Below are 25,640 nucleotides of genomic sequence, written 5' to 3'. Positions count from 1 at the left end.
TACTCTACTTATTTTTTGTGACTTGTAACTCTTCATGCAAAGGTGGTAATTTTTCCCAGGGGCTAAAATCAAAGGCACAGGGGTCTTGGGCTCTGTGCCAAGGCTCCTGAGCCCCCTGCCAGGGTCTCAAGCCATCCAAGGCAGCCAGAGGGATGTCCTGGGTTCCCACATCAAGGGAGCAGGGCACAAGCACCTTCCCATGGTTAGAGAGCTGGAAGTGTGCAAAATCCATGTCCAAGTTAAATATCTGCTGCTGGAGACTCTTAAACACTGCTGCTGTAGGCACACTGCTCTGTCCACCCTTCTGGGCAGATAGCCATGGGTCACAATAATGTGAAATTGGTCTTGCAGACAAGTTATTGGCTGTGGGAAGCATTTCCCTTTCACTCCTGTCTGTTGGGCCTCTTAAGTGTCAGTCTGGACACAGTCAAAGGAGAATGTCCTCACTGCAGGTGCTCTCTGGTCAGAGTCTGGATGGGGATGGATTTCTGTGGTTGAATCTCGTGCACATCCCAAAGCACATCTCTGCTTCCTGCAAGCCCTGTTTTACAGCAGGAAAACCCCTGTTTTACTGCTCTCTGCCTTCCAACCTGCCTTGAACAGCAGCTATTGGTCTGCAAAGAGAAAGCTAAAGGACAGATGAGACAGTTTTAAAACTCAGGGAGGCTTATTACGCTTGTCCCACCTCCTGTTCAGGTGCCCATGGCCCAGCCTTTGGCAAGCATGGGATGGTCATTTGGGGTGCATTCCCTCACCAAGCTTCAGAGTCCTTATGCATCTTACAGGACTGAGTGAGCCCTGGTTCCCCAGGGAAGAGTGGGTGCTTGTCCAGGTTGATTCACCTCTCTGCTGTGCTCACATTGGAAGGAGCACACCCTAAAATTAATTATTTCTTCCCTAGACTTCAAGGTGGTTCACAGAAATGGAGACATTTACTTTTAGGCAAAGAGTCCTACCCTGAGGGATCAACAGGTCCCTGAATCTGATGTGTGAGTGTCAGAAATGACCATGTTGAGATCCCAGGTTCAGTTATTTGAAGGTGTTTTGGTACATTATATATTGAGATCTAAGGCAGTATGCTTGGCATTGATTTCATTTCAGACTTTCTTTTTCATTGGGAATCTTCCCTACAAGCTGTCATGTTTATTTTACCACCCCCCAAATCCTATTCACTTATACATGTTTCCTTAATGGCATTTCTGGGATGACATGGGATTGCATTGAGGTCTTAAGAGGTCCTTTTTCATCTAGCCTTTTATCTTTCTAAAGCTCCATGTTATCTGAGAAGTACTTCAAACTGAATCTCACTGTCCTCTTGTGTCTTCTAAGTAAAAAGTATGAAATAAGCTTAGTCCAAATCTCTGGAGGAATTTTTTTCTGATTGACAAGTCCTTGCAAATATGTCCTGGGACCTGTCTGTTCTGCCTAATAAATCATCATTAACTCTCAGCAGATGAAGAGAGATTCTCATCATCTGACAGGGTATCAATTCACTTGCCTTAATGTATAGAAGGTTTTAGGTCTCTCCCCCAGCAGTCTCCAAGAGAGGCTTTCTGTCAAGTGAAAAAATGGGACTTGGGCAGCAGAACTGAGCTGCCAGGTTTGCCAGTGATGGATAAGGCAGGTGGGAATGCAGCTCTTTCCTCCTCTGCTTTATTGATCCTGTGGCTCTGGCCAGTGTAGCAAAGTTTCTGCAGTGCTCAAACCAAGCAGGAAATTAATAAAGGAGAGACGATGGTCTGAAGTTGGAGTAAAAGCCTGGCTGCTCTTGGGGAGAGCTTCTGGGAGGCTGTCAGCCAGTGTCACCCCTACCTGGGCCAGTGGAGGACCTCACAGGACAGAAAGCTACAGTCTGGCACCAGGGCACTGATGGCAGCACCACGTGGAAGGCAGTTTTCCGTTTCCTTGATCATCATCTTATTGAGGCACATCACAAAGAGCTCTTCACGAACAAATCAAGAAACCAGTCGATGGCAGGCAAGCCATGGTTTCAGTGCTCACTGCTGGCCAGAGCCTTCCCATGCTGGAATTGAGAGGTTTGCTCTGGCTGAAGGGATGTGCTTCACCTTATCTGCCATTCTCTCCCAGACTTCCCCACTTCTGCTTAAAAAAAACACCCCCTAAAGCCCCAGCCCACCAAATTGTCCTCTTCTGCCTTGGCCTGAGGGGCACTTTTTTCCATGCTAATAAATTAGAAGTAATCCCCCAAATGTGATGGGATTTTATACAATTATAGAAATCAGAATAGTTACAAAGTGCACAAATTCATGCTAATATTAAATACAATCCATGTATTTCACTAAGGCCTTCCTTTTCTTTCCTTATCTTTCTCTTTCTTAAGTGTTTGTAGATTTAAAAAATACTTCTATGTATAACTGCAGTTTATATTCTTTTGCATTTTTCCACATAAACACCAAGATTTAAAAAAAAGAGAAAGATTTAAGGATTTTTCAACTTAATCCTTTCCCTGCAAGAGCTCAGCTATAAAGAAATACAGCAGACGGAAGTGTTTTAATACACTCAGAGAAGTGGCAATACTGAAATCTCTGCAGTATTTTAGTCATTGTGTCTGAATACCAGGATCCTGCTTAGGAAAAAAGCAGTTTATTGTCTGTTTGTTGGCTTAGTTGCTATGGCAGAGAGTTCAGTGTGAGTGGCTCTGTGGGGAGGAAAACATCTCCTGATATTTGAAATTGGGCTGTGGCCTTGGAGGAACACAACAGCATTTGTGCTGCCCATCAAAGGAGATGTGCAGGGAAGAGTCCAGGACATTCCCAGGGTTCTGATATCCCAGCAGAATGTCAGTGCTCCCAGATCTGCTATGATGGTACCAGGGAAGTCAGATAAACATGCTGAGTTTGTTGAATTTAGTTGTCTGGAATCAAGCAGACACAAGTGGGTGTCCTTGCCCAGCTGGGGCGGGAAATTGGGGAGCAAAATTCCAAAGAAATGTGTAGCAGATGCTACCAACCAGCTGAAGGAAAGAGGAAGAAAGAAAATTATTGTGGTTGAGGCTGTTATGAAAACAGTTTGAGTGTCCAGATAAAGGCATCTACTGAAAAGTAAAAATCACAGAATAGTTTGGGTTGGAAGGGATCTTAAAGACCATCTCATTCCAAACCTCTGTCATGGCCAGAGATTTCTCACCAGAGCAGGTTTCTCCAAGACCAGTCCAACTTGGCCTTGAAATAAGTGGTTTTGTTCTTTTAATCACTCAAGTTTGTGTCATAGAGTGTAAACAAGATTAAAATATCTACTCAAATATTTCTATTCTGAACATCCAACTGTTTGAATAGTCATCCTCTTAAGATTTTCCTCAAGGTAAATCAGGTCCTTTTTAATGCACAACTTGCTTTTCTGTCTTCCCCATTTCAATGCTTTGAATGAATGTTCAGAACTTTGGACTGTGTTCTCCTTCCCAGCCTTGACCCTATAAGAAAACATGAAGATTATTTTTATTGTCTGGTCCAATTTTTCAAGCTTTTGACATGGCTATTGAAAATAGCTACTTGAAATCTGTGCTAACACAGGAAATAACAGTAAAACACCTATACCCCTCAGTGCTTAGGTTGTGAGAGCACAGCCATGTCAAGGTGGCATTCAGGGAACTGGAGCTTGCTCTGCCTCTGGGGATTGAAGGAAAAGCAGGGGTTGGGGCATGGAGCAAAAGAGCAGAGAAATGTGCAGCAAATGGCCACCAACCAGCAGAAGAAAAGATGAAGGAAGGAAAATTCAGCTACTCATGAGGTTTAGGCTGTGCTACAAAGAGTCTGTGCTCAGATAAGGGAGCCATCAATGGAAAGTTAAAATAAGAAGTAGAATCAGGCATCACTGAGGCATCAGGGTCAAGAGTCACCAAACATAGAGCAGAGTCCTTTTCTTTCTTAAGTCTGGCAAGCCAAGGAGGTGTTGGCTAATAAAGAGGAGATTTCTTAGAGTGCCTTCCAGCACTCAGCCCTGAGCCACTCAATGCTTGGCACTTCTGCAGCACCTCTCACCTGGGAAAACAGTGAGTGAGAGACCTGGTAACACCTTTGTGGTGTGAGGTAAATCACATCCTCCTGGACATCATGAACATGGCCCTTTTGCTGGAGTGCCAGAGGACTGGGGCTTATCTAATTCTCAGACAAAGAAGAAGGAAACAACTTTGTGGAACAGGACGTCAGGAGTTCTGCACTTTTTTTTTTTTTTATTATGGCATGTGTCATAAATTTACAAAGGGCTCCCAACAGCACGAACACTGTCAGGCTTGTTACAGCATCACGACTTGTTTATGGCTTGGTTAACTGCACACACACAGAAAAACCTACCACAGCTGTGTGGAATTCACAGCACAAACCGACATTAGCTGCCTCGTGAACTTTGGTTTATTGTGATGCTAAATTAGGCCTCTTTCTGTAGGTAAGCAATATTCAGTAATTTGCAGTGTTCTGGAAGAGGTTAACCAAGTGTTGGTGTCTTTGTGCAAGCAGGGGCTGTGTTTTCTCATGGCCTGTTACTGAAATACTGCATCTGTTACCTTTCTGTTGATAGCTGCTTCAGAAAACCTGGCCAGTTTCCAGAGCAGCACCTTTTTTTCATCACTGTCAGCTTCTGTCAGTTCATCTCTCAGTCATAAAATTTTTAAAACAAAGTCTACTGTCTGCTGTCTAATATTCCTTCCATTAGCCATGCCCTGCACTTTCATTGCAGGCATCTGACATTAACTTTTGGCACAGATAGTGTTTTACAAATCTAAAATACCTTGCTGACACTACCTGACCCTCCAAGCACGCTTAGGAAATTGCCATAACTATCTCTATTTTACAGAAAAGCTTGAAAGGAGACTCAGACTGAAGTGATACCCCAATTTTCATTCAGGGACCATAATTTAGGTGTCTTGTTAGTTGTGCTCTCAGCACTTCAGCCTGAATTTCACTGCTGTTAAATAATCAACTCTAACAGGATATGTGTGTGGTTTATTCTCCTGGAAACAAGGCATTGTGAGCAGGATGCCCCAAAAGGATGTGCACACAATAGAAATTTTAGCCCCTTTAAAAACTGAAGCTTCTGTCTTGAACAATAGACAAGGATTTAAAGAGTCTTGCAGATCCTCTGCAGGAATTTCAATGTGCTTACAACTTTTATTTTTAATTTTTTTTCCCCCTGTCCTTCATCTGTGCTGTTTTGCTGCAGTAATTTCACGACCTTCTGTTGAGGTATGATGTGTCCCAGCTAGTGGAGGTCTTGTTCCTTGGTATTGACTGTGCTGCACTATTGGAAACCTGTGGTTCAGTTTATAACCCATCACATTGTCCCTGGCTCTCTTCAGAGGAATAGTGTTTCTGATTAATTTTATTAGTGGGTTTATTTCAGTTCAAAATGAGGCGTGGGTTTCCAAGTGACAGAAAATAGTCCTTTTCTTAGAGTATAACAATGTAGTTCAGAGAGGTATTATCCAGAGAAAATGAGAAGATTTTAAAGGTTTCTTTAAAGGAAGAAAATTTCAGGCTTGATTAAAAACAGACCTAAAGGGGGAAAGAAAGGTTCAGCAGTAATTTCAAAACAGGAGTTGCAAAGATTTCTTCCATGGGTGACTGCTGTAATCTATTACCCTCACAGCAACACAGTGCTGAACACTGGGTGGCAAAAATTCCATTAAACTAGGAGCGAGTGCACAAAATTTAGAAATTTCCAGATAAAAGAGAGGGATGGACTGAGAGCTTGAGGAACTAAACCTTAATACAAGAAGAAAAAGGAGGAACCACAAATTGTGTGTCAGTCTCTGCATCCAAGGGCACCAAATGAATGGTTTTCATGAGCTTTTTTTGTGTAAGATTATTTATCCTAATTTCTTCCCCTTGGCTTGCAATTGATGCAATTGATGGACAATGACCATTTCTGGAATTCTTTCTTGCTCTCCCAAGACAGGCAGTATTCTTCCTACACTGAGGACCACGTTCATCACAAAATGCTTCCTCATTTTTATTCCAGCTTCCTACCTTTACAGCTGAGCTCCTTTCTCATCTGTGAATCATCTGCCTTGCCTCTTAATACCAGGAGTGAAGTGAATGCTGCATTTTGCTTAAATTCAATTATCTTCTCTCCCAGCCCATCTCTTTCTAAAGCATTCATCAAGCAAATTATGGAGTCTCGAGAGTATGAAGTCCTCCTGTTCTACTCTTTCCTCCCATTTAAAGCAGTGAAGGGAGCAGAAATTAATGTAACTTTTGTCTCTCCAAGACTTCAGAGATCGCTTAAAACAGAGCATTTCCTCTCATCAAAAGCTTTCTCCAAGGTGGAGCACACTTTACTCAGAGCTTGTGTGCATCCATCTTCCTCAATGCTTCATTAATCACACAGGGGAGGTCTGTTGTGGAGGGTCCTGGCTGAAATTCCACCTCTTTTCTGGTTTAAACTGGGGATTAATGGTTTGATGCCTTTGTAGAAGAAACCTCTGTGGAGCAGGGAATGCTCTGGGAGGACTGGGAGGAGTGGGAGCTCAGCCCACAGTTCTTGACTCTACTCACCCCTTCACACTGGTGCTTTCCTGTGAAGTTTTTCAGTGTTAGAAATTCCAGCATTGCTTGGTTCTAATGTCCTTTATTGTGCCAACAGCAGTGACTTACTTTTCCTGGCTGACATTTATATACTTTTGTAAATGAATGATTGCACTGCCTGGTTCATGGTTATACACTTGTTGACAGCTACATGTTTAACTTCATTTTTATGAGTTATTTACAAGGGCAGAGTTAATTACAATTATTTTTTGCCCAGTTTGCATAGAGGGTACATACAAATCATATGAAATATTTCAGATATCTGTGATTTTTTTTTCTGAAATGGCCAAGGCTGAACTATTGCAGAACATTAAAACAAAACAAGTAACTGCATTCCCCAGGAGCTCTAATTTAGAATAAGCTTCCAGGCCAGCACTTACAAATAAAATAAAGTTTTCTAGTGACAGTATTTTGTACTTCCAGGTGTCTTTATATTCCTGATATGCCCATTTCCCCTCCATAAGATATCCAGATTTTCACCCTTTACGTAAAAGCAATTTCATTTTACATCACTCTGTAAATCTCCAGAGGTAGATGGTTTTTAGCAAATTTATTTATTCTGTAAGTCTCCTCAGCAGATCATTGGGGAGCCAACATATCAAGACACACCTTGAAAAGCAGAAGGAGTCATTCAGAAGAGGAAAGGAAGTGAAATTGTTCAGAGTTGGGCATAGTTTAAAAAGGTTTGAAAGCATTCAAAGGAACAAGGAAAGGCTGATGGAATTTTAGAGCCAGCACAAAGACAGACCTTGCTCCACTTTACCCCACTACCCATTGAAAGGAATAATGCAAATCTTCAGTGCTGAAAAATTACTTTGAACCAGCCCCAAATAAGGAGAAGTCCAACCTCATCATGAGACATTCTATGTTCTTATTTATTTAATTTTTTAGGATCCAGAATGCAAACCTTCTTGGCACAGGCTAATAGACAGAAATTCCACTTGTGAACTTCAGTTGAATTGTAAGTCATTGGGAGTGGCCCAATTATTTTCCTTGAAAAGAGGCTGAAATAAAGATGTCAGCATGACCCTCACAGTGTTTCACACTAACTAGCTACACAAACATTTGGGATTTGAATTAATAGACCCCAGGGTCCTTAATCCCATGGCAATAATCAGCCTTAAGGATCTTTTAAGCTGTTATTAGACATACAGGAAAAAGAAAAAGTAGTTAAAGGATGTAAGATGTTAGGTATGAAGTAAGGTTTTCATTTCAACAATATCCCTTAATCCTTTTTCCTTTAGCTGTTTCTAAAGAAAAATCAGGTTTGGATACTTTCAGGTGGTGCAAAAAAAAAAAAAAAAAAGATAACTATTATGGAGAAAAGAGCAGTTAGTAGAGATAAGGGAACTGAGGTTACTGCTGCTGCTATTGCCTGTTGAAATCTAATTCTAATGCCTGAGGAAAAAAAAGAAAGAAAAAACTCTGAGAGACACTCACACCAGGAGCAAGAAGAGATTAGCAAAGAAAAGATGCATCCTCTGTCTTTTGTGGGACAGATTGTCCCTGGCAGTTATACTTGTAGAGACACAGAGAGAGCCTGTGATCTGATCAGCTTCTCCAGCACTGATTGGGGTACTGAAACTTTGCTTTCAGCTTCATTTCCAGTAGCAAACACAGCCGTGCTGCAGAGATAGGGGAGTCCTGCCTGGCTGGCCCTGTCTTTTTTGTTCTAATAGAAGAAGAAAACAGAACAGGAGAATAGAAAATATAAATAGATCTGTGAGGAGTAAAAATTACTGAAGCCTTGTTTTCTAGAGATGTTTTAGCCCCTTATGTTGGGACTCTGAACACCTGGTCTAGTGGAAAGTTTCCCTGCTCATGGTAGGGGAGTGGGATGAGATTTAAGGTTCCTTCTAACCCAAACCATTCTGTGATCTTACAGCCGACTGTCTCTCATTTCTAGGGCATTAAAGTGTTTGTATTTCTCCTTGCCCCTCTCCCAGCTGCCCATCAGCACTCTCATGAGGATCCAGTTGCCTTTGAGTTTTCCACTGTCAGTTCTGCTCCAGACAGAGCTGCAGGCTGAGGAGCTGTGTGTGAGGTGAAGGGAGGAGAAAGACAGCAGGCTCACATGAGCCTTGTTTCCATAGTAAATGAGGTTGAGAAGGTGGAGGCAGAAAGAGGAGCCATATGGCAAGTGGTGATGGCAGGAACCAGAGCTCTCTTCTGAGGGTGGCTTCAGGGTTTAGTCATGTATTGGAGCCAGAGATACAATTTCTCTCAATCAGCCAAGATGCTTTAGAGGATCACATGGAATTACAAGAGCATCAGGGATCCAGGAAATGACAAGATTTGTTGTTATGATAAACACAGTTCTTCATGTCCTTCTATCCAATGTCACAATACTCTGTCATCTTCCCTTTTAGTTTATTTATTTGTTTATTCATTTGTTTATTCATTTTATTTGACAAGATACCCAAATTCTGATGGCTTACACTGTTTTTCAGGCCATTTTTTTCCTTCTACTAGACCAGGTTTCTTCCACTCTGCCACCAGGCAGGAGTCTCTGTTGGGGACAGCCTCACAGTGCCTCTCCCAGACCCCACCACATCTCTCAGAGCTGGTGGTTTTCATCTGATCTGCAATTCTGACTCCTCTACATCCACCCCCAGCATTAGCTCAGACCATGGGGCATGTGGAGGTGGTGCCAATTAATGGGAGAAGAGGAATGGGCAGGAATTGATGCACAGCAACTTCTACCTACATGTGAGGAAGAACTTCTTTACTGTGAGCTCTGGAAAAGATTTTCTAGGGAGAGTGTGGAGTCTTCTTCACTTGACATATTCCAGACCCACCTGCACACACTCCTGTGCCATGTGCTCTGGGCAGGGAGTTTGGCCTAAGTGACCCACTGAGGTCCCTTCCAAACTGAATCATTCTGGGATTCTGTAGTCCAAGGGTGGAAGAGTTCAATGGGAGATGTCCTACATCTTCCCCATGTGCTGGGAACCTGCCTTGGTTTGAAAGACAGGAGTCTGCTAAGAAAGGCAGCAGCCCCTCTTGAAATGGAGAATGTAAACCCCCTCCCTCCAAATTATTACAATTTTGAAATTAAGGAGCTCTCAGGCAAAGATATGGGAATAGGAATAACAGTTCTTTACTAGGGAAATTAAAACAGAAATACAGTACTACAAAGAAACAAACCCCAAACACTGCCAGAGTCAGAATCCAACCTGACACCCCGTCAGTCAGTCAGGGTGTTGGCAGCAGTCCCATTCCATGGTGGCTGCATCCTCCTGCAGTGACAGATGTGGCTCAGTTGGAGCAGTGCTCCTGTACAAGGTGCAGTTTCCTCCAAGGGTGCAGTGATGATGTGGAAGGGTCTGGTTTTCCTCTGGAATCCAGTGGAAAAGGCTGCTCTGATGTTCCAAATCTCAGATTTTATCTGGGTAGGAAATGTTTGGCTCCTCCCCCTGGCTGGAGCAACTCCCCATGGGATGATGGAATTTTATCAGTCCTGCAGTGGGACTCAATGGCCATTAACAGGAGATATCTCCTGGAGGAAGGATGGGCTGTGAAAAGATAAAGAACACTGCCCCAGCTGTTTTAACAGATGGTGACAGAATACATACTTTTGGTCATATTCTGTATTGCAAACCAAGACAGGAGGTGATCAGCTCAGGAGTTGTGCTCTTGGTAGGAGAAGCAATGACCCCAGCAGTGGTGAGAATGCCACTGTGGGTCCTTCAAAGCAGCTGCACATGATCCTTGTGGCAGGAATTGTGCCACCACCTCTGGATGGCTGATTGAATGCAACTGGTTTGCCTCTGCCTCCCTTCCCTCGTGCTCTGAATGATTCACTGTCAGAGTGAGGATGAAAGAAAGCAGAGCACAAAGGCGCCTTTATCTGCATCCCTGCTCCCCGCGGATCTCAGCTCTGCAGCTGCACGCTCCATCCCTGAAGATGCTGCTGTGGGGAGCTGCTGTTGTTATGGGAGCACTGCTGCACCTTGTGCTGGCTCCAATCCAAGCTGACCTTGTCCCCTTGGGCTGTGCTCAGCCCCTGGGCTGCGGGGCAGAGAGGGAGGGTGAGGCTGTCCTTTGCCAAAGTGGTGAAGAGTGAATTAACACAGCAGGTAACATTTTGCTGCTTTTAAGTAATTGTCAAACATAATGGCAGTTACCTGCCTGTTTTCTTGAGGGATTTGTACTGAACAAGGGGAAGAGCTGCTAACAGGATCCCAGGGTTGTGGAGAGATTTGAGAGGAAGGATCAGAAGAATTAAATATGTGACATGCAGCGAGGAAAGATGATAATGAATGGGTGTATCTGCCTGTGCTGCTCAGTGCAAGCCACTTGAATGAATTTATTTAGGGAACAGAAGCAAAATAGCTGAATTGCTGTGATTCTCCATCCAGAAACATCCTTTTTTCTCCCTCAAAAATATCAGTTAGCTTAAGGAAAACCTTTCCAGTCGCATGGGGCTGAATTGTTCCCATAGGCACACTTTTGGGATGATCCAATAGCCATTCAAATAAATGGAAACCCTTTCTTGGATCAAGATTTGAAATCCAGCTGTTTGAGGAGGAAGGGATGTGCTAGAGCTCTGTGTATTTTGGAGGCTGTAAATGCTGAGGTGAGAGGAAGAGGTTATTTCATGTACCACAAAGAGATCTATTTAAGCACAGAGTTGCACTAAAATAGGAATTTTATATGAGCCATAAGAGTGTCAGATGGCTCAGATAATAATAATATCACATAAAATACAGTAATTGTATTGTATAAAGGTTGTCAGTTTATTTGCAACACACCTAGTCATAAAGCTGATCATTTTCTGTTAAATTAAAGTTGCACAACTTGCCTCTAAGCAAGAAATAAAGGCCTGGTGCTCTTTATTCCATATTTGTAATTTGGCTTGCTCTGTTTATTGGATTTTTAAAGTCACTAAGTGAAAGACAGAGGGCCAGATGCCGACTCACTCAAACCCAGTCCACTTCAAGTGAAAAACTGAAGTCAGCCTTGGAATATTGCTTTTAAAAAAGCACTTGTATGGTGGGAGAGTGTCTCAAGGAAAGCAAAATGAACATCATGATTCAGCATGGTTAAACCAGGCAGGACAGGGCAGCAGGAGAATGCTGCACTCAGGGGCATGGACTGGAACCTAATGGGGAGCTCTTGCCTTGCCTGGAAACCATTTGTAGCAGAAAACTCTCTGCTGCAGAAAAGCACACGGTAGGAAAAATTAGGATGGAAGTTCTAATTTTTATGAAGAGCAGCAAAGTTGTTCCAATTCTGTGTTCTCAGCAGCAGGTCTTGTACATCTTCCATCACAGGGCATCAGTTTGGTGGCCTGCATTAAGTGGCACAGCAAATAGCACTCATATTTTATTTACTCTCTGGAACAGGACATATATATATAATTGTCAAAACTCATCATAAAACCCCTTTTTTTGGTCCTTGATAAATGAGTTTAAAACTCCAACCCTTCAGATCAGTGAGTAAGGAAGATGAAGTAGTAAAGCAGAGAAGATACTTATTGCCAAATGGATTAGGAATTTGAGAACTCCCTCTATATAGCTATAAGTCCCAAATCAGATTTGATAAATCAAGTGATATTAGAAGAGATCTTCAGGGCTCAGTAGACTTAAATATTGCAAGGAACTATTACTGTCATATCCATCTCAACACACAACAGTGCTGTATATTAAATGGCAATGGATCAGCCTCCCTCTGCCTCTTACATATTCCAAAGACAATAGATCAGTAACCTAATTTAAAAATAAAATAAAAAAAAAAAGAAAGCAGTCCAAGTGGAACTGCATTGCATGAAGGGTGATCTCTGGCTATTAATTTATTTTGTGTAGCAAAATTTGCTTCCCCTCCGTGGGGGCAGTACAGCCACAGCTAGATATACCAGAATGGTGCAGAGACAGCTCAGATCTCTCTGACCTGAATGTGATTTTCAATTTTTCATTAAAATTATTCCAGCTAGCAATGAAAGCAGGGTTAGAAAGTGGTCTCCACCTGTCACATGTCTGGACAGCACAGTCAGGGAATCTACCCTAGACCTTTAATCCCCTCTGCTTCAGAACAACATTCCAGTTCTGTCCAGAGTCCTGGTGAACATCTTGCATGGTGAACATCATCTCCACCAACTCCTTTTGCTGGTGGAGCCTCTCTTCAGGTCCAGGCCAGTTCAGCAGTGGCACAGATGCTGTGTAAAGAACCCCTGGGTGCTGACATGCTGTATTAAACGGACAGACCTTGGGGAAATGGCTCAGTTAAGATACCAAGGTGCTGCTCCAGCCCACTCAGAGTTTACAACACACAGCACCAGTTTAACACGTTCTGGGTTAGACTGTGGAGCAGTAGGGAAAGCATCTTTGTTCTCACTTGCTTTAGTGCCTGGTGCTCCATGAAAATAAAACGTGACATAAATCTGCTGTGCTTTGTGCCAGCTGTCACCACTGGCCTCAGGAGAACAAAGGGTGCCTCGAAGGGATCCACCTGTGACCTGACATCCCCCCACCACAGCAGAGCTCACCTGCTCTGTCCTTCTGCTGCTGCACTTCAGGACATTCTCCCCACACATGAATTGATGAAATAACCCAGCCAGCTCATCTCACTTGTAAGTCTTCACTGGCTAGTGAGTTATTTATCTCTCTGGCACCAGGAGTGGAGTTTCCAATAAACAACTGGCAGTGAGGACCAAATGTGGGGAGATTAGCTGGAATTCCTGACTGAGAGACACTAGTTTTATAAACTATAAATGCTACACAAATTTCCATGAAGGCAGAAGCCTCCTACACACACCAGGAAATGGATAGGACTTCTCCTGCAGAGTTTGGGTGCAAATTCCATGGATACTTTCCAGGGAACTGAGTGAAAGAATTCTATGTGTACACTATCAATTTGGTGGTAAATTACATGGAATCCTAATCCATACTATTTCTTCACTAGCTGTAATATAGGTACCTTTATTGTGTATTTGTATACTAGAACTACTAGTAGTTCTTTTTGTTTTATCCTGTGTAGTGAGTAGTCTGTTCAAAGTCTTATGTCTGTTAAATTTGTGTCTATTCAATAAATAATTTGTTTTGCAACAGACCTAATCAGCCATTATTAAGAACTTGTGAATGAGAACAATCTGGGGTGCAGGCTGCCTCAAACAGAGCTACTGCCAGAAATCTGAGCCAAGGCTAGGACTTGCACAAGCTCTCATCTCCATTTGTAACACCACATCCATGTCTCTGCAGCCATCCTGCCCCCAGCTCCCCTGTGCCCTCCTCCCTGGGCAGCTCCTGGGGAGCCCAGAGCTGTCCTTCAGCTGCTGGGCAAGGCAGAGCCAGCACACAGAGAGAGCTGGGGCCAGCACCTGCCATGAACTGTGCACAAGGTTTCTTCCAGAAAATTTGAAATCAAATGCAAAAGTCTTTTAGAGCAAGTTAAAGGAAATGGGTAATTTTGAGGACATTCATTAGGTTTGTAGAGTGGTTACTCAGAGCAGTTCTCTGCAGGTGTCCATATTCCTTGGCAGGCAGTTTGATCTTTTGAATGTTAGGTGCTCTAAATTTCAGCTTGGGTACCCATAATGTGCTGAAGTTGTGGCCATTAACACCATTCAATTGTCTGTGTCTTCACAGCCAGTTCACTTCTTGCTTTAACTGGGGTCTGCAGCTCCAGTCCTGCTAACTCCTGTGCAGATATCAAAATAACAGTACTTATCCCTGATAAACTGAAGATTATTTCACATCCACTTTTTTTTTTTTTCTTCCAGCCTCCCATGAAGTGTAAAAGTGGCTGCTAGGGAGTCAGCTCAAAAAAAGAAAGTTAAAAGCACTTTCATTGACTTAGTCCATAACCTACCTTAAAAGGCTGGGTTGAATTCCACAGACAGAATATTTCTACCTGGTAATTATGGTCATTTTTCATTATTATCACAACCAAGATCCATTTAATAGAAGATATTCTCTTTAGTAATTCCTTTTTATGCTATTTGCCAGTGCATATGCATTGCCAGCACCTATTTTTGCATGTCCAGGTTATGGAATGACAAGCAGAGGTTGGCCAGGTGCAAAATAGATGCGTGTACAAAAAGGTGATTTACTCTGATTTGGAAAGGAGCCCTCTGTAAAATCATGGAAGACAGGGAGATGGCGGTGTGATGTCCAATATAATTGAGCAGTAGGGCTGGAAGGGCTTGTCAGGGGACTTGGATGAGGCTCCAAAGGAAGGGAATTCTGTCCAGCTGGACAGGAACCCTTGGCTCTGAAAATCAGGCCCTGGACGTGTACAAATGTGTAGATTTGATGAGCCTATTTAAAAGGAAACTAATTAGAAGTATAGACAATCCACCTTTCTTAAATGGAATTATTGTAGTCTCTGATCCATAAATCTGACATTTATACATATTTATACGCTATTTCTTAATGAATACCTGATTAAGGAATACAGCTGCCAAGTGAATAAATTTGTTGTTAATCAAATGATACCATAAAGACAGATCATCAGACCTATTAGAATATATTCATTTGGCAGATAAATCTGTTCACTGCAGCCTGTTAGTGCAACGTGTAATGCAAATCAAATTGTTCTTTAGAGCTAAACCTTCATCTTTGCCAGAATAAAAAAGACTTTGCATGGAGCAGATGAGATGAAATCCTATATTTTTACAGAGGGTGTGAAAGCCCTTGGCATTATGTCTTGTATTGAAAGTAAATTTCACCCTAATTGAACACTAAAGACTGAGGAATGCTTAAGTCTGTGCACTGAAGATTTTACTGTGCTATATAATTGCCTCTCTCTTTTGTTGCCGTATCTAATTCAGCAGTATAAATTACCAGCTTAATTTTTGTCTTATTGTGTGCTGTACTTATACTATTATTTTGTACTACCAAGTATTAGCAACTGGCATTTGCCTTTATGGATCCTTTCATTCAGGGAAAATCTAATAACAACATTGGTGTAAATCTTGCATTAAAGGGTTGAAGCACATGAAAAGAGCCTGAGGTAACTGTGAAATGGCCATGGTGTTTACAGGGATCTGTCAAAACACTACAGTAACTTTCTGTGGCTTGGAAATGGTGGTACATGTTTGAATGCAGGTTTGAAGTGCTGTTTGAAGGACTGGATTTGGTGCTGAACCATGAAAAGTGTATTTGTGCTTCAGATATTACAGGAGGGCAGACACAGGGCCTCTAGTCCGTGCTGAGAGCTGCCCACCCTGCTCCATCAGGCACTGACTCCTTCAGTCAGCTCCAGGGGTTCAGGCTGGGAATCACCCTCATGAGGAACCTGCTGAAGCCTTTCCTCCAGTCCCTTGCCAAGCCTGGGCAATGCTTTGAAGGGAAATGCTGCACCTGTGCACAGCTGAAGTGTTCAGGGCAGGTTTACATCCAGCACAACCCTTTTTACCCTGATTGTGTACAACACATGCAAAACTCCTTGCATGAAACATTAAATCAGGCAGTTGCTCCATTTTTCCACCTCCAGCCAAGTTTTACTGCCCCAGCTTCTTCTCCTCCTCAGCCCATTTTTCACCTGAGGAGTATCTGCTGATGATAGTTCATATTCAGTATAATAGTTCATATTCAGTTGAAATTATTCCTACTGGGTTTATTAGCATCTGTGAAGGAGTAAAGGACATGAGCAAAAAGTCCAAGAAGAAGGGGAAAACTTTTGACAGGTTCTGGTTTGGGACTACTTGGTCCAGACTGTAGATGGGAAGAACAGGTTATTTCCCTGTTATTTCCCCATATTGTTTTGCTTTATCTGGCTGAGGAGAACTTTCTGGGAAAGTGGAAAAGGCTTGGAGAAGAGCAGGAGGAGGCTGGGCTGCACTTTCCTCCCAGGCCACTAGCAAAGGAGCTGGACTGAGGCAAGGCAGGGGCAAGAGAAGAGAGTGTGTCCAGGGAAAGGCTGTCCTCATCCTGGAGAAAACTCCAGAGCCAAGAGAAGGAAAGCACCATGGCTGTCCCTTGTTTGCTGGTCTGCTCCTGGCACTGAACAGGTTCCCACTCTATCTACTGTGCAAGATTGAATGTCAAAATCTAATTAGTGCCTTATTAATTGCATTTATCATGTACTTTGACCATCTCACATGAAACCTACCCATTAATTTGTCTCTCTGATGACTTGACTTGCTCTTAAGAAACCTTTGGAACTGCTTCAGAAAATGTTTTTCAAGCCAGATATTCTGGATAATTTCTCCTTAAAACCCAATTAAATCTTAGCCTGCTCCAAGCATTGCCAATGCAAGTGCATGGAATGCAGCTCCATCTGCTTGTTTGTGCTGGGAACATCCCCCTGGGCATGGACTGGCCAGTGGGCAAACAGAACCAGTCAGGAATGCAGAGCCTGAGCCCAATAATCCAAGAAATGCAACAGAGACAATTAAGACTCGAGTGGACTGGAGATTTGTCCTTTATTTGAATTGTTATTCTCGCAGACAGATGTGTACAGATGTGTGTGCATCTGCAGTGCTCAGAGCTGCTCCTGGAGGTTTCCTGGTTTTGGTGGGGAACGGGGTGCCCAGAGCAGCTGTGGCTGCCCCTGGATCCCTGGCAGTGCCCAAGGCCAGGCTGGACAGGGCTTGGAGCAGCCTGGGACAGTGGAAATGTCCCTGCCATGGCAGGGGTGGGATGAGATGAGATTTAAGGTTTCTTCCAATCCAAACCATTCCATGATTTTGTAATTCTATAATTTTTTATTCTACTCCCAAGCAAACTCTGTGTCCATAACTAAGCAGCTTTCCAGTATGATTAATGGGCCAGATGAAGGTTTTAGATATTCCCTTTTTTCCTAACATGCAGAACAGTATTCTTTCCTCTAGTACGAGTTCAGAAGGAGTCTTGATGTTTTGATTCCGGAATTCGTACAGAAGCTTTTCTTCACTGTCAGAAGTCTCAAGTGAAGTTTCAACTGAGATTTTTGCACTCATCAGCATTTCTCAGGTTTGCCTTGAATAACTGAAATGTTGCTGAGAACAACAAATATTGGTTTTGACAGAGTCCCAGAAGTTTTGCACACAGTGGAATCCACACTTATGTCTCAGTTATGTCAAAAGGTCATTTTAAATTATTTTTATATGTTTTTTGAAAATAACAAAACAAACTGAGCACACTCAGCAGTGAGAAATTTGGAAATCTATACTCAGAAGGATCAAATGTGTACAACCCTAGAAAAAAACACGGATTCTCCTGAAAGCAGTGAGATACAATGGGATAAGGGACAAGTGTGATGTTTTTCTTTTCTATTTTAGAGGTTGCAAATCAGGAGGGAGAAATTGGTTAAAAATACCTATACAAACCAGAACAGACAGAAGAGGAAAGATTAAGCAATGATTATAAGCATGCTGTCTGAAGAATCAGGTCGTGCATATGCTTAGGGTATGCACAGCTCTGTGATCTCACATCACTCCCATCCATCTCCCTCCCTGTTTGTTCCCTTCCTTTGTGTCATCAGGAGCTAAATGGCAGGAAATCTCTGAAAAGGTCTGTCTGCCTTGCATTTATATAGCAATGCAAAGGGCTTCAATAGTGACATGTTTCTGAATAGTGCTGTAATGGAAGCTCAGCCCTCCTCCTCTCTGTCCCAGAGCCAATGTGCACGTAGATGAGTGCTCCAGCTCTTCACCAAAGCACACACACTTTGAGTGGTTTGGTGCTCTCCCTTCCATTTTCAGTCCCATTGCAGTCAGAGGTTCTTTGTGCTGAGCAGGTCAGGGCTGGGTTTGTAAGGACAGGTCAGGTTTGTCAGAGGGCTGGGCTGGGCAGAGTCAGTGCCTGCTGCATCCAGCCAAGCTCCTTGTCCCCATCAATCCCACCCAAAGGTCACAGCCAACGTTTTCCCTTGCTGTCTCCCTGCAGAAGAAGGATGTGTGGAAAGGCAGCTTTGCCAGTTTGAGTGGATGATTGAATCCACAGCGATGATAATTGCAGATTTAGCCAAGTGACTGGAATGAATGCACCATCTGAACAGCTCTGGGAGGTCTGCCTTGATGTTCCTCATTTCCAATGAATCTCTCCAGACCTGAAGGCTGTTTGGGAACAGCTGATGGTGCCCTTAATGAGGATTCCAATCTTCAAGTCTCCAAACTGGAATTAGACATATGTCCTGACATGTTGACATTAATTTGAGCTGTTATAGCTATAATGGGTTTATTTGGCTGGCATTTTTAATAGAATTTCAGGGGAGACAGGCTTTGCTTCATGAGTCAGGTTGGGGAAAGGCCATGAGCAGCCATAATTTCAAAGGTTAATTTGAAAATGCTTTTCTCAACAGGACTTTTCTGAATTGCAAGGTTACTTGAAAATGTGGTATCATAATAGCCGGTGCTATGGCTGGAAAAAACAGGCTGGGGAATTTTCAATGGGAATTTCCAGGTATCAGTTCCCAATTCTACTTGACTCGAAGTGAAAGGCAATAATAGAGTAAAAGTGATAGATTCTGTTTCCTGTATAAAATATTGATGTACAGACCACAAACCCAGCACCAAACTTCAGGTTTCTGCTAAGCAAACTTGTAGGTCTTGACTGGAATGAACTGGCTGAGCATGTTAACCCCACTCAGAGGGGATCAGCACCTGGTTTATGTGATTTTTTAAACCCATGAAGTAGTTGCATGAGGCTCTGAGCATCCAGGAAGTGCCCATGGCAAGGGTTTGGACATGGATGATCTCTAAGGTCACTTCCAACCCAAACCAGTGTGAGTGGGATGGTGACAGGCCATGCACACCTTGTCCCTGCAGGCAGCAGGGCTGGTGCCCGAGTCAGGGATGATGATGATGATGATGATGATGATGATGATGATGATGATGATGATGATGATGATGGGGGCTTTTGGAGCCCAAAAGGAGGGCAGAGAGGTGTGTGTGTCCCCATGGGGACAGCTCCTTGTGGCCACCTCAGTAACACAGCTCCATCACAAACCACCTCAGCTTCCCCAGGGCAGTCACTTCCAAACACCTGCTGCTTTTGGCAAAACTGCAAATGAGAGGCAAATTCAGGCATGAACATAAAAACTTTGTGTTTGAATCAAGGGGAGATGGAGACATTTTCTGGACTGTGATGCTCTGGGGCTGGCAAATAATTGTTCACTTGAGACAGAGTGTTTTAGTGGTTTAATGTTCAGGGAAGGACAAGAAGATCCATCAGGGAGAGAGAGAAAAAACCCTTGTCCTGACTTTCCTCTGAGCAGAAGCACTCTGCTTCCTCACAAACCCCCTTCCCACTGCAGGGACAGAGATGGTGAGACCCTCTGCTGCCCCACAACCCACACAATGCCCCAAGATGAGCCACAGTTGAGCCAAAACTATTTTATTAAATATCATTGAAATCTCACCATCTTTCTAGGGCCATTCTGTGGAGGGGCTATGTGCCACCATTAAAAGAAACTCAATTTAGGAGAATGTTGGTTTTGAAGGGTAAAATGTCACTGATGGCAGATTTTTTAACTCAGTGCAATTTAGAAGATATTCAATACTTTTATTTCCTTCTGCTGACTTTATGCAGTGGAACAGGAGGCGATTTGCAGAGATTAAACAATATTCTGCTCACAAATTAAAATCAATAACTTATTTATAGGGCTGCTGATGCTCCCAGAACAAAACAGGCCTGCCAAGAGGCTGTGAAAGTCCTGAATCAAATGTCATGTATCTCCAGCCCATCTACAAGTTGGCTGTCTGTGACTGCAGATATAACACAACCCACCCAGCCATTCCATCACTTGATAATCACAGCACATAAATAAATAGCATTCCTCAACCAAGCAGTGCTGGTGGTTGCTTTCAGATCTATACACTGCCTGCCTCCATATATCATTAATAAATTTAATATTATTCAGTGGGATTTTTCAGGAATCCATTTCTTTTCATGAAAGGGGATTGGCCAGATGCTACACTGGGTTTTAAATTTCTGTAGATGTTCAAAAGAGCAAATCACACCGTGGTAAAGGGAGCATGACAGAAGATCGAAACTCTGTAATTATTTTATTCCTATTCCTTTCAGCAAACCACATTCATATGACTTGACACTGAGTTAAGTCCCTAATTCATTTCTTTTGCACATCTTTCTGGTCACCATTTCTTTTCCTTGGGGTATTTTGGCTCAGAGTGATCTTTGTCGGGTCACTGGCACCTCTGGGAATTTCACCACAAATCTACTGGGGCTCTGGTCTCTGAAGGCAAATCATTACACCACAATTATCTGGAACAAGCTCGTCCCTGAGATGTGAGAGGAATGCCTTGGAAAGGGGAACTGTGTTTCCAGAGAAGCTGTTTCAAATAAGAATCATATATTGAGGTGATGCTTTAGATGGGTTTGATGAGATTTTTATACCTGGGTCTGCAAAAGCTCATATTTCTTAAAGAAAGAAATTTATGCTTTTATTGGCCTGAAGGAGTGATAAGTGCTTGATCATGCAGGCTGTGGTGGGACATAAAGGTCCAAGATTTTAGACTTTTCCTCTCCTTCAGTCTGGAACCCCATAGCCAACACTTTCTGTGAGTTGTAGCTGAAGTCGATATAAATACAACAGATACAAATCCAGGTTCTTGTGCATCAGGGCTTTGTCTTTCATTCCCTTTATCTCTGAATATATGGGGTCTTTATGCTTGCATATCTGTTCTGAGACTGGTGAAACAGAGTAATCTTCCCACGCTGTTATCTTCAGAGCCCTGCAGGTTTCTGCCCTCTCCTTTTCCTCTCCTGTCTCGGTGACTGGGCAGCCCTGGCTCCTTCAGCAGCAGCAGGGCAGGGATGCAGAAATCTCCCTCCTCTGGCTGAGGAAATCGAGGGAAAGGGAACGGGAGGAGGGATGGAAATAGATGCGACGCAAATTGTCATTTTGCAAAATGACTTTTTACACGAGCACTGCTCTGAATGCACAGTGACACAGTACAGATGATTCTTGGCCTGTTAAATAACAGATTTCCCATATTTATTGCTCTCGAGCTGTGCCTGACAGCTTTATTGCATGCAGACTGGCACATTATGAAAAGAAAAGTAAATAGGTCTGTGGAATCATGGCCGCAGTGTTCCTGTTTAGGGGGAAAACAACGCTTTGGTTTTACATGTTTGAAAAGAGGAGACAGCTCTCCCTCAGTGTTTTATGGCAGCTCCCCCTCCCGCCTCCCCCTTCTACCTTAAACAGTCTGGATTTGTTTTGCTTGTATAATTAGGCAATAGCAGCTGATTGGGTTGGAATCCACGGCATTAAATCATCCCAAGAGCTGCCTCGACTGATGGACAAGAGAGGCAACATTCTGTTTATTTGCCAGAGCTGCAAAGGGGCCTGCCTGTGCCATGCACACAGCAAAGTGCATTAGTGCAGCTTTTCTAGAATTCTTTGAGAGCAGATATACTGCTAAGGCACTTGAACTCTATTATGATGTCAAGCTTCTGCTATTTTCTATTATCCTTAGGAAGAAAGCAAAAGAAATCTCTTCTATGGTTTCATGAAAGAGAATCTATCATTTGAGAATAATTGTGCCCAGAGCCCTTAATGTGCTGTCGAACCTACACAAATTAAAAGAACCATTATCAAAGTCAGTCTGGTATTTATATACTCAACCATCTCTTTGCTAAATAATTGCAATAATGGTGCACAGCAGCAGTGCTGCAAATGTGTTTTACTGACTTATTTCCTTCCTGCAAGAAGAGATACAACTATCTTTTTCTATCAGCCAAGATTTGGATTTAATGACTTGCCCTCTCTCCTCCCAGCCTTCTCTGTCTGGTCAGTTCAGAGCTGCAACTCTTTTTTCCCATATATCCCACCCTATTTTTGCCCTCAATTGCTTGCTATTATCTCCTGCTGTGAACATCTTCTGCACAAGGTCTCTTGGTACAGCTGGCAGTGCGAGGCACCCCAAGGATGGGATGCTAAAAAACCCAGGGAGGAAATATCCCACAGAGCAGGGAGGTTTTCTCAGTGATTTAATTGAGACTTAGAGACCTCACTGGCTGCCTGTAAAGCTGTGCTTGCTAGTTCAACCATACCTTTTCCAGCAAAGTAGTTTAAATTTTCTGCAGGAAGTCCTGTGGAATTAGAGTTGAGTAATTCCATGAGTGTTGATTCAGATTAGAAATTAGAAAGAAATTCTTCCCTGTGAGGGTGGGCAGGCCCTGGCACAGGGTGCCCAGAGCAGCTGTGGCTGCCCCTGGATCCCTGGCAGTGTCCAAGGCCAGGTTTGACCTGGTCTGGTGGAAGGCATCCCTGCCCATGACAGGACTTGGAACTGGGTGATCTTTAAAGCCTCTTCCAACCCAAACCATTCTGTACCTCTCTGACTCTGTGATATTTGCACAACAAGACATAAACTAATGTACCCATGCATTTTATTCACAATAGATTGATTTGCCACCATACTTCAAAATACTTTCTTCTGTTTGAAGTGGAAAAGCAAAATGGAGTTTTCCCTGTGCCAGTGTCCCTGCACCCTCACCTTCAGTCCCTGTGGGTGTGTGGCAGGGCAGTGAGGGTGGCCTGGGCTCCTGTCAGCTCTGCTGGCTCAGGAGGGGCAGGCTCAGGCTCTCCTGGTGAGGATTCCCTGGTGCCTGGCAGGAGCTGAACTCAAGATGCCTCACCCTCAGTTCAGCTGCTGGTGGGATGCATTTCCTTACCTGACTCCCTATTTTCATGTGTGATTTAGGAATTAATGGGAGCTTGTCCAATTAGGTAAGATGGTCAGAGGTCTTGAAAGATTGGGTGTGGGGAAGGATGAGTGCTGGACAGAAGGATCACAGGAACTTGTTTGCTCTCCTGAAAACAAGCTCTTCTCCCTTTCACTCTCATTGCTCTTCCATCTGTTGTGCAGGAGCTGAAATGAGAGAAAGAATAAAATCCATATTTGAATGAAGATTTCTGTAGCCACAGAAGTGCCACGGGTCACTGTGGCTCCCACCCTCAGTGGCTGCTCAGGTCTCTATTAAAAAGCAGTTTATTTGTCTCTCAGAAGACACTTTCAGCAAATGAGGCAGCAGAGTGTGCAGGCTGTGCTGGGAATGGGCTGCAGGGCTTTGCTGGCTGCTGTGTCTCGGAGCAGAGACAGAGCACTGATGGAGAGAGATGTGCAGGGAGATTCAATTTCCTTGGAAGAAGCTGTGCCTGGCCTGGCTGGGGCTCTCAGGCTCATTTTCATAAACACCAGATTTATTGTGACATTACAGTGAGTATTTTTCTCTTGCCTGAGATGGGGGAATGAAGCAAACAGCAGCACTTGGCTAAACAGGTTCTTTCCACTCAGCTGTGTAAAAGGTGCCTGCCTTTTACACTTGTAAATATGAGAGAGAAAATGGTGTCATCAGCCTGTAATAAAGCATTCCAGTCTCAGATTGCCATCTGTCAATGATATTTTAGTTCATTTTCTTTCAAGGAAGAAAGTGAGCTTGTTTTCTTTAATCTCCTGATAAAATTCCAGTTATTTACAGCATTGTATTTTCCTAAAAAAAAAAAGATTATGCTGCAGCCAAGAGAATTATTTGACCAAATAGGTTTTTTGGCCTTTGTTTCACTGCATTAGCTTGTTTCAAAGGAGGAAAGAAAAGCTTAGCTCCTGCTTTGTGGAGGCTGCTAAAAGTTTTTTACTTGCCAGCTCTTCTGTCTCAAAAAAACCCAAAACCAACAGACCCATGATACAGAATTATCAACCTCACACCCTTTAGAAGTTTTCAAACCCAAATAACCCAGAACTGATTTTTTAAAAGTTATTTCTTACACCATATTTTCATGTTTTTATTTGCTCTCTGCTTTGAGCCTCAGCTCTTTGAAAATGCTCTATCATTTGGTTGCCATCAGGATGGAAACTTTCTGAGGGAAAACAGGGCTTTGCTGTCACCTCCAAGAACAGAGACTGCAAATAAACCCCAGTTATGATCCTAGCTCTGGGAGAGATGCCCAGAAACAGGAGTGGAGAAAGGAAATGTAGTTTTGGGGAAGAAGAAGGATCCTACTTCTGCCTTCTGATGGTCAGGGATGTCTCAGCAAGTGACAAGTGGGATGTGAGTAAATAAAACAAAGTGGAGTGGGCACATCCCTTCCATCATTTCTAAGCCCTCTCAAGGAGTGTGATCCTCACCCCCCACACACCAGCAGCATTTAGCCAGCTGGATTCAGCATTTTAATTAAACTCCAGGGACTCGGGTGAGATCAATCCCACCTCCTGGAAGGAGGCAGGGAATGCACCTGGAGGCAGCCACGTGCAGCTACTGATGTGCAGATTGGAAAACTGGGAAACAGCTCCCATTGGAATTACTCTTCCCTAAATATTGCAACTTCCATTAAACTGAAGCAGCTGGCATTGGAAAGAACCTAAAGAATCAGCTCTAAAGCCCATTATTCCTTTCACTAGCAGCTAATGAATTTTCCCTCTGCCCTTCCACATCAGTTTTCTTTTAGCAAGAGACTTTTTTTCATATTACTTTTAGCTATCTCTGATGTTGGAGCTTTGATATGTCGTTAGTACAATCTGTAAATACCACTCTGCAGACACTGCTCAAGGGCAGACTTTGACCCTGAGCACTCCAGCAGCTCCTGCTTTAGAAAACACATCTGCAAAGAGCTGCCTCCAGCTGGGGCTGAGAGCTGGGGCTGCACCAAAGGGTTAACTGAGAAGTGAGAAGTGCAATGAGGTGGTGGCCAAGTTTATCCCTGTCACACACAGTTGTTTTGGCATAAAAATACTCTATTATGTCAAAGTGTTGCCAACTCTTGCAGTTTTAATATGGTTCACACGTTATATTTGTTTGGGCTTTTTCCCTTAAATTCCTGGTTCCTGGAGTTCTGCCAGAGCTTTTTTCAGCTTTTTCTCCCCCCTAAAAGTAAGTTTCTACTTCATGGTTAAGAACAAAGCCTTGAAAAGATGATTTAAATTCATTTTAACAAGTCAGAAAAGCAGAAGATAAATAACTGAACACATATTCTTTTTCTGAAAGATAATACCTCATGTTTTTGTGGGGCCTGACTTGTGACTTTTAAACGCTGGTGGTTGGCAGCAGTGTTGTTATAATTTATGACTAAGTTTGATTTTTCTGGTTTTGTTGTTGTAATCAGTCATATCTATGTCTACATACTCTATATATTCCAAAACAAATGCATGTAACTCCCATGTTTGTACTGCAGGAAGGGTTTCTGTTTACTGTGTGGAGAGCTGTACAGTCC

This window comes from Catharus ustulatus, chromosome 17, assembly GCF_009819885.2.
Source record: "Catharus ustulatus isolate bCatUst1 chromosome 17, bCatUst1.pri.v2, whole genome shotgun sequence".
Classification (NCBI taxonomy): domain Eukaryota; kingdom Metazoa; phylum Chordata; class Aves; order Passeriformes; family Turdidae; genus Catharus; species Catharus ustulatus.
The sequence above is the reverse complement of the archived record's forward strand: the minus strand, read 5'-3'. Positions refer to the sequence as shown.